A 14,362-nucleotide genomic window follows, 5' to 3' on the forward strand; every position below is an offset into this window, starting at 1 on the left:
ATATTTTTAAAATGGATTGCTAAATGGAAATGAAAAAAAATGTTTTGTTCTTGTCACTTTATTTGTTATGCAATGGAAAAAGAAATGTTAACCTCGTCAGATCAAACAGCCTTAAAGAAATGACATAAGGATTTTAGGAATCAGAAGTCAATATAATCCTGAAAACAAAATGCTTTGTTCATCTAAGACTCATTTTTCAGTCTATTGTTGCCAAGAAAATAGTATTTTTATAATAATGAACAAAATCAAACGTTTCAATTATAGAAATCTACATTAATGGTAGTAGAAACAATTTGGTAAATGCTTAGTAAATGACAAAGTGTTTTTTCAAAAGGCACTAATACTTCAGTTGGACTACCGTACTACTATTGGAGAGTGTCCAGAGGAGGGCTACTAAGACGGTGAAGGGCCTAGAGGGGAATATGTATGAGGAGCAGCAGAGGTTAATTGGTCTGTTCAGCCTGGAAAAGAGGAGGCTGAGGAGGGACCTCATCGCAGTCTACAGCTTCCTCACGAGGGGCAGTGGAGGGGCAAGTGCCGATCTATACTGTCTAGTGGCCAGTGACAGTACCTGAGGGAATGGGGTCAAGCTGCAACAGGGGAGGTTCAGACTGGATATCAGGAAGAGGTTCTTCACCAAGTGGGTTGTTGTGCACTGGAATAGGCTCCCCAGGGATGTAGTCAGGGCACCAAACCTATTGGAGTTTAAGAAGCGTTTGGACTGTGCTCTCAGTCATACGATCTGAATTTTTGTTTAGACCTGTTTGGTGCCAGGAGTTGGACTCGATGAGCCTTGTGGGTCCCTTCCAACTTGGGATATTTTATGATTCAGATTCTATGATTCAGTTCCCAAGAAGATATAAAAATTAAGGTATAAAAATAAACAGTCTATCATATGAAATTTAAACAACAGATATTCTTGAAAAAATATGAATTAAACAAAAATGTAATGTGGCAGAATTAACTTTTAGAGTTTGATTTTATTTTTTTTTTCTGTCATGATAATGAGGAATAAACAAGATATACATAGTCTAAAAAGTTTCATTATGGTTCGGGTTCTTCTTGAATTTAAAACAATGAGCATAGTGAAAGACTGGAAGTAATTTGATTAGCAAAAGGAAGAATGAATTTGAAATTGTTGCAAATTGGTCTAAAAAGCCCAGATGCAGAATAGGGCCCAGAATAGCATCAAGGTCATAGACTTCCCCATTGTGATATGACAGAAGAAATGATTCTTACTGTAGCCTTTTCCATGTTGTGACGTGACTCAGAACCATAATCTCCACTATACAAATGTGGATTTTTATTTTTATTTTTTTCACAGTTCGCACTCAACATGAGCACAGTAAAGATACTTGCATAATCTCATGTCCCTCTCTAGCATGCCTAATCAAATATGTGGACATTCAGAAATCCCTACAATAGCCTCTGGGAATCTCTAAGTGTTTGCATCATGATGTGAAAAATACTGTCCTACCCCAGATTTTCAAATGCTTCTCAAGAAACCTGAAGGAACAGAAATGGAGGAGGAAAGCACAGTACACTATGTGCTTATGTTATGTTAATTTAATTGGGTGAGTCATTTGTAGTTTCGTGCTTTCACTGAATTTTAAATTGCATCAGATCACAAACCTGCAGCTAAAGACTGGCAGTTATGGGTTTAAGTCAGGATTATCTAAAACAGATGAAAAATGGTATTGGGTAAAATTGTATACAAAGGTGCCTAAGTCAGATTTATACACTTGCATTGATTAGAATCTTCAGCCAGTGCCACTTAGTGCACGCTATCCATCGAAGTGAGGTCTAGTCACTGAGCGCAGAAGGCACGTCATATGAAGATTGAGGGGGAGTTAGCATTTCTTATCTGATAATGTGACCTTTTATATCTCAGCCACCGTGAAAAATGGGAAAATGAAAACAAACAAACAACAAAAAAAACAACCCACAAGAAAATATTGAGAACAGATCCCTCTATTTAACAGCTCTTCTATTGTTTTTTTAAGCATCTGTGGTTTTTGTATGATCCATGCTCCTGATTGCTGTGCATAAACATGCACACGCATACAAATTAAAAACATAAAGTAAAAAGGAAGGGCAAAAAGTCCATGGAGAAAAATATATCCATAATTTTGGATGAAATGCAAGTCAATGTATGAGTGTGTGCTGGCAGCTTGCTGAACCTGTCATTAGTGAAGATGACTTAGCTATTATATTAACTTCATGAGCCTTCTTTACACAAAGTCTGAAATAGGACAGCATATCAGCAATGTTAATATTCCATTAGTTTAAGTCTTTGCTAATGGATTAATACAATTTATGACAAAAGAAGCATTTAACTGTCCAGTTTTGTTTGCCTTAAATCTATATAAACTTGAAATACAGTCTCCTTGACAAATGAGGTTACTTGCAACTAAATGGAAAATCTTATTTGCCACCACAGTGGTGACATGAAGAATTGCAGCCTTTAGCTCAGGGCTACTAAGCTCTTAATAATGAGAGAAAGGTACTCCATCTTCACCTATAGCCACAATTACAATGAACAAAAATAGCTGCCAAGCTGTCTACAAAAAATATTCATGACAATGTGAAAAATATTGATTTTAAAAGCCAAGAAATGAAATATCTTCTAAAGTGCTTCATTCCATCCAACTATTATTTTCCAAAAGAAACTGAGGGGACCACAAAGTATTTCACAGAACTCCTACATTAAAAATAAATCCTCTCAGAAACAGAATAAACAAGCAATCCCAAACTCTCTGTAATTTAAAGCAGCTCTTGAGTGGTGACGTCACATGCAAGATGTGCACCCTGACCTGGAATGATGTTGAAAATTGTACCCTGGACCAATCGTCTTTTCTTCCCACCCTTTTCCTGCCCCCACCCCCCAGAGAAATTGAGAGAAATGTCTCTAAATATGTGAACCCCTGGCATGTGATGGCACAGCCTATTGCTCTGAGCTTCTCAGTGTGTCATACACTGGCATGGCATGCTGATTCTGAGCCATTATAGTCATTGCATGTTGGATTTGCAATGTGCTTCTGAGCCATTATATATGTCAGATGAGATGGCAAAGCTCACTACTCTGAGTCTTCATGCATTTCTCCTGATTAGAACATTTCTTTCTGTCCTTCCTGCATTAGCTCAGCATGTCTCTTTGGCACACAAACACAGGAAAGAATGGCTTAATTTTAAACAGAATACTGCTTTTATCGCAAAGTGAGAAAAATAATAGGGAAACATCATATCTAATCTCAAATGTCACAAATCCTTTTTGTTACCTGACTGTACTTTTCAAGTTTAACTTTGATAGTAGTTAGAATTTTGAAAGGCATCTAGGTACCTCATTTCCACTGGAATTACCAGAAGATAATAAATATCTTTAACAATCTAAGTCTATGTAGTTTCTGAGACTAAGCCTTCATTTTGAAAAGACACTTAGCAGCCAAATGTTAAAAGCATTTAAGTTGGGAGTGTAAGGATGTAGACAGGTACCCTAATGAGATTTTCAAAGTGACTAACTCCCACTGAAATCAATCTATCCTAAGTCCTTTTGGCTTTCAGTAGGATTAATGATCCTCTGTTAGTAAAATTCCTTTGGAAATGGGATTTTGGTAGTTTCAGAAATCTTACCCAGTGCTTCCTAAAATACAGTGCCATTATTTTAATGTGCAGTTTTTAGTTATATTGATATTTATCACTATTTTATGTTTTCTTGCCTATGTTAGCCAGAAATACACTTTCAATCATCTCCAAATTGTTTATATGTTTGAGTCAAATTAAGCCTGGACTCAGTCATCAAGAAACCAATAGTCCTGCATGTAGCTTAGCCCATAGCTCACCATTCTGAAAAGTTCACATCCTTATCCTACAGAAAATATCTGAGTACATGGGTTGGAATTTCATCACATCCTAGCAAACAAGCTAGAGGATCAATAATGGATTCTTTTACTATCAGATACTCGGCACATAGTAGAACAAGAGATAAGGAAAAAAACCAACCAACCAACGAAACAAAACGAACAAAAACAACAACAACAACAACAAAAAAAAAACACAACATTTTGTAAGTCAGTATCCTCTGACAATTAAAATATTCTCTTATGATGTAAGAGAGTCAAGCTGAAGCCTGCACCTTTCTCTCTCTTTATTTTTTCTTCCAGATTGGAGTAAGATTTACTAGAGGGAACAGAGGCTGGGGCTGTCAAAATATTCTCTCTTAAATGTGCTGATGACTCTCCTTCATCTTCCTGGAAAACACATTTATTTCATATTTTCTAAGCTATAGTCTATAGCTACTTTGAGGGCATGGGAGTGAGATTCATGTCACAAGACTTGAGATTCATCCTATATTACTTGATCATATGGATTAATATTTACACACATACACGTGTACATACAAGTACATGTGTACATATATGCTCAAGATAGGTCAGTTAAATCATAACTCAATTAGTTCATTGTAAACTAGCAAGGTGATGGAAGCTCTGCTTAAAAGCTAGTGTTATAGTCTCTTTCTTCATCATGTAACTTTAATTACATTACGGACATTGATGTCAGAGCAGTATTTTTGTTTCATTTGTTCCAGGTAACACTACGAAAATGCTCAATAAGAGGTATATTATGTACTAAAGATAAGTCATGAACAAGGTTTGTATAGAAGAAATACCTAGCACATAAGTGTCATACCGGCTGTGCACGCTTGCTAGAGAGTGGATTTTATTCTTGTTGAATATTGCCAGACAGCCTTTAAAATATTGCTATTGTAGTCTAATGATTTTTTTATATTAACTCTGTTGCTATCTGAATATGCATCAGGGAAAAGCTACAGGCAGATGCTTTAGAGACAATAGGAAGTTAATAGACCTTATCTTTAGTTGGTGTCAGATGCTGTAACTCCACTGAAATCAATACATTCCTACTGGTTTGTACCAACTGTGGATCTAACGCAAGGCCTCATCCTTGAGGATTGTCATGCATGATGCTGTGTCAGGAACTGCACTGCTGGAAGCAGTAAACCTCACCCTGTGTTTTATGTTTTGTTTTGGTTTGGTTTTTTATTCAGGATGCCAGATACACAGTTTTCACCCTATGTCATCTTTTAAAGTCACCAAGATATGTGGCATGACATTAGTAAGGGTTTCAGAATTGGCTTTTGAGATTATATACTTTGTGGTTGGACCCAAATCCCATTCCTGCTCAATGAGTCAATGAACACTTACAGCATAGCAGTTTTGCCATTTTAACTTCAGTTTTAAAAGTCTTTGTGTTTTATTGCCTTTTTAAAATTTATTTTATTTTATTTTATTTTATTAAAGCTCCAGATCTTGTGATTACTCATCAGTCTCAATCTCTATTTAAAACCAGAATGTTTTAATTTGTCATTTAGTCCCTAAAGATTTGAGTCTGTAAAAGCAAGTAAAAAAATCATTAAAAAAAACCCTTCATGATTTTAAACTTGAGCTCAGGAGCTGGGAAGCTTGATTCATGATTTTGTAATTATTTGGGACTATTATTTTCATTCAGATCAATCCACTGATATGACAAATAGCACATTGCATATAGCTGCATCAGGAGGATGCAGAAGGTATTGCCTTTCAGCTGTACAGGCACTATGCAAAGGGATTCCTGGTGTGTGTGAGTGTGTGGAATCTTTTACTTTTTAGGAAAGTTGGAGGGTTTATTCACACCTCTCACCTAGCAGTTGTGTCTGCCATCTCAGTAATATGTAGGAAAATAAGAATACCATTTTGATGAATATTCATGCCTGATGAATAGTTTTAACATTTCCACAGCTGGACTCTGGCTGAGCAATCACAGCAGCAGTCAGAAAGTAATATATGTGAAATGAAGCTATTTTCAGCCTATATTTTTAAAATGAATTTGCCAGTTGAATGCTGATAGCTATGGATCAAATACAGTAGCCTGCAGAAAATAGGCTCATACTGCATGAGCAAGCACATGTAGATATGAGATTATTTTGCACACAGTGATTCCATTTATATAAACAACACTATTCTTGTCAATAACATTATGTAACACCTGTAAACAACATCATCAGACTGTTGTAAACAAGAGTTTATATGTCAATGAAGCATCATTGTCTAAAGGCAGGAAAATTGATATGATTTATCTGACTACATTTTTTCTTTTAATAGATGAGTTATCTTAACTGAATCAATCGTTTTCCACTTGTTGCGTTGCATTAGAAAAAAAACATAAGCTGGTTTTCTCCTCTCCTGTCTCTCTCTCTCTTTCAATCTCTCTCTCTCTCTCTCTCTCTTTCTCTCTCTCTCTCTCTCAGAAAGGAACAGCTACTTGAATTCATGATAGAAATAAATGTATTAACCAGTCAATGGAAAAGGGCTTATCTGAAATTACTCATACTAATAGCAAAGCTTCCAGGTGATAGTCAGAAATAAAAATATCAAATTAAAAGGACAGAAGAGAGATGGACAAGAATAAAGGAAAGATTTACTTGGGATAATCTTATTTTAGTGGTGTTTTCATTCATAATTAAGACAAAGTTCCTTCCATACTCTGTACTTTCTCCTCTGCTTCTTCAGATGGGAAAGGCTATGGTGGCAGAAAAGCCAGGACAGAGTTCACCACAGGTAGTTGGTGTAGCGAGTGTCATTAATTGCAGATTAAAGCTTAAACAAATTAATTTGACTGAAATTAACTTTAAGACATAGTGAAAAAAATAAAAATATTTCAATGGTACCAATCTTCCTTTTCTTCTATGTACCAAAATTTGCTTAAGAATATCTTCTGATTTTTTTTGTGTTCAAATACAGATAATATTCCATTATTAATGATATGTTGCTCTCCTCATTGTGGGATTTGTCCTTCTCTAGGCTATTCTGTTTTCAATAACCAATCACTTTAATGAAGTTTTAGAGCTGGGGTAATAATTTTCCTGGTGAGCTGTACCTCAGGGTGAACAGTCTTCAGAACATTTCATAAAAAAAAAAAGGGGGGGGTGGGGGGGAGGGAAGATGTTTCCTGGGTTGTGAAGGAGGAAGGTAAAAGAGATATTTGTTTCCCCACATGGGAGACTTTTAATTTAAAAGGCATCATGCTACAGAGCATGGACAAAGGATATAGTCTCCACAAAAAACAGTCCATATTTTTTTTCACAATGTTTGAGGAACTCCATTTCCCACAAAAACAAAATTGCTTTGGCAGACCTTCACTTCTTCATTCTTACTTTTAATTTTGATATTGTGTAAACAACTGCTAGTGCTGGAGAAGTAGAGGTCCAGATTTATATATAGAAAATGGCATGCAAATGTTAAGTGGGCAGATATTCCTTTCAAAATGGAGACCATAAGTTTATAATCTCTTTGGAGGCAGAAAAGCTAAATTTTTGGTTAGCACTTTCAAAACAAAATTTCTATCAAATATTATAATAAGCAAACAGATAATAAAGATGTTACGTGAGGACAGACAGTTCTTGTGACAACATGAATGATTTGATGAGGAGCAAGAATTAGAACTTCAGAAAGGAAAGGTAGGTTTCTTCTTTACATTGGAAAAAAAGTAATCAAAACAAAAATGATTATATCTACTAGATTCATAAAAACAGAAAAGCTTTTGTTTCTGACTTAAGTACCCTCCCTGCACCTCCCAAGTTAAACAAAACAAACACAAAACAATAATAATAAATAAATAAATAAAACAGTAAAAATATTGAATTTCAAGTCGATTCTGCTTTTATGAATAAGGCCAAAAGTGCACAAGTGAAAAACTCAGTGGGCAGAGATGCAGGAGAATGATATAGGTTTGAATGATGCCCAAATATCCCAATAGCCTTACCTAATTAACTCAAACGATGGAGAGTTTTAAGCCCTTACAGTGAAATAATAAAAGAGAAAAAGCTTTTATCATGCTGTGTCCATGCCTGTCAAATTATGTTCTACTGTAAAGCAGGCTTGCAGCTTGTCTTTGCTGTGTACATTGCTCAGGATGGGAGTATTCACATAAAATCCCTCCTGTGCAATTTGCAGATTGGTTCTTTCTTTAGAGGGAAAAATAATAATAATAATAATACAAAATATTCCAATTGCAGAATGTTACTGATGGAAATTAAATATAAGAAAATCTCTATTTTCTGAAACAGAGGCACAACCCTGTATGGTTTTCTAAGCAGATTGCCATATTTCCTCTTTGTTGTCTTTCTCCTAATGTAACATGTACTTCATTTTAAGCACTCAGCTTATTCTTTTCCTGAAATTGCATTTGATGTCAGTTATAAAACATGGGGCAGGAGCAAGTTACAAGATACAGAAGTAAGATACCATAGCTTATATCTCTTTGAAGTCCTGTTCTTTAGGTCACACTGTTTCCGACATGCTTTCAACTGCTTAATGAACTGGTTTGGTGAGCTGGTACATGCTGTAAGCCTTTGAGAGTAAATCAAACAAAACAAATTTTACTTCTGAAGGAAAAAATGATATCCTGAATTTAACTCTGAGGTCTGTACTATGGATAGCCTTAAAAATAATCTTTCCATTTTCTTTTTGTTGTTGATATTGTTACCATTTTAGCCAGAAGGATTTAATTGAAGAATAAGCTATCAAGCTGTAGGGAGATGAAGAATGAAGGTCACATCCTTTCTATTTTATCTCTATATTACTCTAAGCCTCAAACTAGCTTTTGGGATAATGCCTATTTCTGTGAAAAAAAAAAGTATTTCATTTGCTGCCCTTATAATGAGAAGCATTCAAGAGCATGCAAGCATACAGAAACTACATCATGTGAGAAGAAGCCAGCTTAATGCTGTCTTTAGGCTCACTGCAGACACCAGAAGCTATACTTCAGTACAGCTATTCAAAGAGATCCTTTCCTATGGAAGTCTTAAGAGATTATTAAGTGCCTAATGTATAGCTTGGGTGAGAAACAAACAGGCCAGGTTAGGGTACAAAGGATGTAGGGTGCTAAGTGAGGCAAATATGACTGCATTTCTCAGAAAGCAGGACTGCATTTGGGAAAGAAGAAAATACATTGAGAAGGAAGAAGATTCAATCAAAAAGGAAGAACAGTTCAAGAAGTGAAAATATAAAAATAAACAAATCTCAGTATGGGTGAACTCTAAAGTGTTAACACAGTAGATGTCTATAGGAACTTCTTTGGAGAGTAGGAAAAGGTCACATGTTTCATAGTGTTAAAAGCTGCAATGAGCTTCATTTGTTATTCCAGGATGTGTAACTACACTGCAGAATAATTTCTGACTTCCACATTATAAACTAACATTATGGTCACACTGCTTAATGAAAGTAAGTTTATAAATAGGTTTGGCAGTATGTTAACAAGCTCTGCATACAGACAAACACAGCAGATGCCAAGAGTTATGAAATGCCTGTACTGGCTACTTCTTTTAGTAAATGAAAAACACTAGGTCTGTTTAAAGCCTCTAGATAAAGACAAACAAACAGAAAGCATCTGTAACCTCTATTTTGCATGTACCTCTTATGACTGTTGTTTGGACTGTCCATTTCTGTCAGACTGATGAAAAAAAAAAGGCTGTTGCAGCTGTTCTATGGTGGCTGGGCTCTCCGCTGGTCAAGAATGCTGAAATTTAGCATAGTGCCAGACAAGACTTGTCAAAAGTTTCCTGTTGTGGACATTTCCTTAAATGTGTAAAGTGTCAGTGACAGTCTGAAATTGGCAGGTTTCAGAGATTCCCTGGAATTTATTTCCATGCTTGTGTTGCATGCATTTGTGTTGCATCCCATTGCAATGCTCCTTCCCATACTGGTAATTGATTATGGTTAATCCAATAATAAAAATACAGATTTTGTCATAAGAGGGTAATTCTCAAGTCATAAACAGAAGAATTTCCATTAAAAAGTGAGATTCATAGCCATACAGAGTTTTTCACTTGACAGTACTGGTCATATACATCTGAAATTGCAGGACTGCAAACTGCAAAAAATGCATGACCTTATCATAGTATCATAGAATCATAGAATATCCCAAGTTGGGAGGGACCCACAAGGATCATCGAGTCCAACTCCTGGCACCAAACAGGTCTATAAAAAAACAGAATTCAGACCATATGTCTGAGAGCACAGTCCAAACGCTTCTTAACGAGGAGCAGCTGAGGGAGCTGGGTTTGTTCAGCCTGGAGAAGAGGAGGCTCAGGGCCGACCTTATCGCTCTCTATAGGTACCTTAAAGGAGGCTGTACCAAGGTAGGGGTTGGTCTATTCTCCCACGTGCCTGGTGACAGGATGAGGGGGAATGGGCTAAAGTTGCGCCAGGGGAAGTTTAGGTTGGATATTAGGAAGAACTTCTTTACCTGAAAGGGTTGTTAGGCATTGGAATGGGCTGCCCAGGGAAGTGGTTGAGTCACCATCCGTGGAGGTCTTTAAAAGACGTTTAGATGTAGTCCTTAGTGATATGGTTTAGTGGAGGACTTGTTAGTGTTAGGTCAGAGGTTGGACTAGGTGATCTTGGAGGTCTCTTCCAACCTATATGATTCTGTGATTCTGTGATTAAACTCCAACAGGCTTGGTGCCCTGACTACATCCCTGGGGAGCCTGTTCCAGTGCACGACAACCCTCTCAGTGAAGAACCTCTTCCTGATATCCAGCCTGAACCTCCCCTGTCGCAGCTTGACCCCATTCCCACAGGTCATATCGCTGGTCACTAAAGAGAATAGATCAGCGCCTGCCCCTCCACTGCCCCTCGTGAGGAAGCTGTAGACTGCGATGAGGTCTTTCCTCAGCCTCCTCTTTTCCAGGCTGAACAGATCAAGTGACCTCAGCCACTCCTCATACGTCATCCACTCCAGGCCCTTCACCGTCTTAGTAGCCCTCCTCTGGACACTCTCCAATAGTTTCACGTCCTTTTTGTACTGTGGTGCCCAGAACTTCACACAGTACTCAAGGTGAGGCCGCACCCTTGCAGAGTATATTCATAATTTGATAAAATTTCAGGACAGAAAACGTCAGCTAGTCTGATCTTCTGAAGATAATAGGTCATTATATTTTTTCAAGATATTCCTATAATAAAACCCCAAATTTTAGTTTGACTGTGTGTGTCACTCCTCAGATAGAAAACAGCTGAGAGAGAAGGTCTATAATAAAATAGTACTTTTGTAGCAATTTGGGCAAGTAAGAAATGCCTAAATGATCTCAGCCACCAATCATACATCATTTTCACAACATTTGATGGATTTTTAGTAGACACATTAACTAGTCAGATTTCCTTGGACACAGACTATTTTTTTGTTAGTCTGCTTGTATATTTGTGTCTTACACATTGGGTATGTGTTGTCAGAAGAATACATCCTATTCTTGAGTGAGATCATGCATCTGGTAAATGATGCCTGTTAATAACCAGTCCTTACATTTATTAACTTAGAAGTCCTACATGCAGTGACTTCACAGATCTACTTATAGTAATAATAAAGACTGCAGAAAAAAATTTTTTGGAACCACAAATTAGGAGTTTAGTCTTATTCATTTCGGATGGAGCTCTTACTGAATAATATCTTAGGACTTGAGAAAAATGTTTCCATAATGACTTAAATCTGTGGTAGAAAAATTTGGACCTAACACTTCAGGTGAAGGATCAATGTGTTACGTGGAATATATGTGGTTAAGAGAAAGGATGGCTGCTGAAGATTTCAAGTTCTCTCCCCATCTACATCAAAAAAGATATATACTAAACATGCACACGTTTTTCTCACAATACTCAGGTGATTTTAATTAATTATTTGTATTATATTGGTGCCTAGAAGACCTAGCAAAAATCAAAGTTTCATTGTTACTTGCTGTATGAAACAGCTGGAGACAGTCCCTAACCTGCAAGCCTCTAGTCTAAATAGGAAAGTCAAAGGAGGAACAACATGAGCCACCAAGTCTGGAAGGGCTAAATGGACAGGCTGTCAGCAGTAGACCCACACCTAGTCTTTGGAAGATCTTGCTCCTGGACGAGCATGATGGCCATATGTCTTATTTGTACTTAGGTAAGGCTTTTCAAGCACTCCTAATATCAATTCACCCTCTACCTGCTTTTAGAAATAGTAGGCCTAAAAACAAAATAATAACTAAAAAAAAAAAAAGGGCAAAACAAATACAAGAGTATATCATTTGTCATGCTATGTTTTTCATTGTCACACTGGCAGATGTGCTGTATCCATTAACCTTTTTGCAAAGAGCAGAAGGTAAGCTAGTTAACATTTGACAGCTTTACAGAGTCTATTGACTTCTAATGAAAAACTGACCACTACAAGATATTTTCTTTATATCTGCCTACTTCATACAGTTTGTCACTGAGGCAGTCCTTGAAGTCCTCATGTTTTACTCTCCCAGTTTCCCATATTACTTTAGTAAACAGAAGCAGACAGTATTGTCATGATTTATTTACTACATGAGCTTTAATTTGTCTGCTCCAGGTTCATTCCATTCGGAAGACAACTTTCAAGCTGTTAGCTGATAGCATATGCTTTACAAAACACATGAATTTTGTTGCTTGGTCCTATCCAGTAGCTGACTGGGCCTCTGTCAGACTGTTGGATACAACAAACACTGTTTGCATGGAAAGGTTAATGGGTACAACATGTCCTTCTTGCACCTTGGAGAGAATCCAGCAGGTTCCCAAAATTACAGGAAGATTAAAAACAGTGATGATATCATCAAATGCCTGTGTGAGGATGCAGGTGCTCTAATGATAAGTTTGTGGCTGAATCTCAAAGTGGAAAGGGTTGAGAGCAATTCCCACTCCACGGTGTAATCAATCATTGGACAACCATATAATTAATACACTGGATATATCATGTAGTAATTTTCATTTTCAGAAAGCTTAACTATATTTTCAACATAGCTCAGCAGTCCTAGCATCTACTTGATATAGCTGCAATAAATGAAAATGAAAATGAAAATGAAAATGAAAATGAAAATGAAAAATAAAAATAAAAATAAAAATAAAAATAAAAATAAAAATAAAAATAAAATCATTAAGACTCCCAAGAATACAAGAATATATATATGATTTAGGCAGCTGTAACTGCTTTACTCTTAGTTTCAGGCACATGTATCGATCTACTTTTTACATACTGCTATGCTAATTACTATAGGTCCAAAGAATAAAAATGTTGAGAAGTTCATAGCTGGTGGATAAGTTGATAAGCCACTGTCCATCATATTTGAGAACCTGTGGCAATCCAGTGAAGTTCCCACTGACTGAAAGAGGGGAAACATAGCCCCCATTTTCAAATTGGAAAAAAAAAAAAAGACCCAGGGAATTACAGGTCAGTCAGTCTCACCTTTGTGCCTGGCAAGATCATGGAGCAGATCCTGCTTGAAACTAAGCTAAGGCACATGGAAAATAAGGAGATGATTGGTGACAGCCAACATGGCTTCACTAAGGACAGATCATGCCTGAAAAACCTGGTGGCCTTCTACAATGGAGTTGCAGCTTTGGTGAATAGGGGAAGAGCAACTGGTGTAATCTGCCTGGAATTGTGCAAAGCATTTGACACTGTCCCGCATGACACCCTTGTCTTTAAATTGGAAAGACAAAGATGGGATGGATGGACCACTCAGTGGGTAAGGAATTGGCTGGATGGTTGCGCATGTGTTCTTGTGGTCAACAGCTCAATGTCCAAAGGGAGATCAGTAATGAGTGGTGTTCCTCAGGGATCTGTATTGGGACTGGTGCAGTTTACCATCTTTGTCAGAGACATTGACTGTGGGATCGAGTGCACCCTCAGCCAGTTTGCCAATGACACCAAGCTGTGTGGTGTAGTTGACACACTGGAGGGAAGGGACGCCATCCAGAGGGACCTGGACAGGCCTGAGAGGTGGGCCTGTGCAAACCTCATGAGGTTCAACAAGACCAAGTGCAAGGTCCTGCATCTGGGCCAGGGCAATCCCAAGCACAAATACAGGCTGAGTGGAGAATGGATTGAGAGCAGCCCCAAGGAGAAGGCCCTGGCGGTATTGGTTGATGAGAAGCTTGACATGAGCAGGCAATGTGCACTTGCAGCCCAGAAAGCCAACCAAGCCTTCCAACCCAAACCATTCTATGATTCTATGAAGTAGATAAATTTTACTTTATGATACTTCATAGACTGAATTCTGCAAAGTAAAACCTAACATGTCCCAAAGTATCTAAGATGAACACAAAAAGTATATGTACGGCAAGTTGAAAGACAGAGATTTTGTACATTCTACAAAAGCTTTCCTGAAGGTCCCTAAAAACTTATGTTATGGCTAATCTGTTTTGAAACACATGACTAGAGTCTTTTTAAGAGTAGGACTAGTAAGAATACAGAAATAAATAAATAACTAAATAAAGCAGCAGGTGATAAATGCAAGTAGTAAGGACAGGCTTAATGGGATCTTTGATCTGAA

General features: G+C 37.3%; 1 long non-coding RNA gene across 2 annotated transcripts in view; it reads right to left on the minus strand.

Annotated features, from left to right (window-relative positions):
• Positions 1-14,362, minus strand: part of LOC118254357 (uncharacterized) — a 46,340-nt gene that overhangs the window by 15,881 nt on the left and 16,097 nt on the right. Inside the window, exon 1 of one of the 2 annotated variants that reach the window (XR_004780660.2) lies at positions 4,864-4,942. The exons of the other annotated variant lie outside the window; for it this stretch is intronic. This is a non-coding gene — a long non-coding RNA (uncharacterized LOC118254357). Of the gene's footprint in view, positions 1-4,863; positions 4,943-14,362 lie in introns of those variants that run through there. 2 annotated transcript variants of the gene reach the window in all.

The sequence above is a fragment of the Cygnus atratus genome, chromosome 3 (genome assembly GCF_013377495.2).
Source record: "Cygnus atratus isolate AKBS03 ecotype Queensland, Australia chromosome 3, CAtr_DNAZoo_HiC_assembly, whole genome shotgun sequence".
NCBI lineage: Eukaryota > Metazoa > Chordata > Aves > Anseriformes > Anatidae > Cygnus > Cygnus atratus.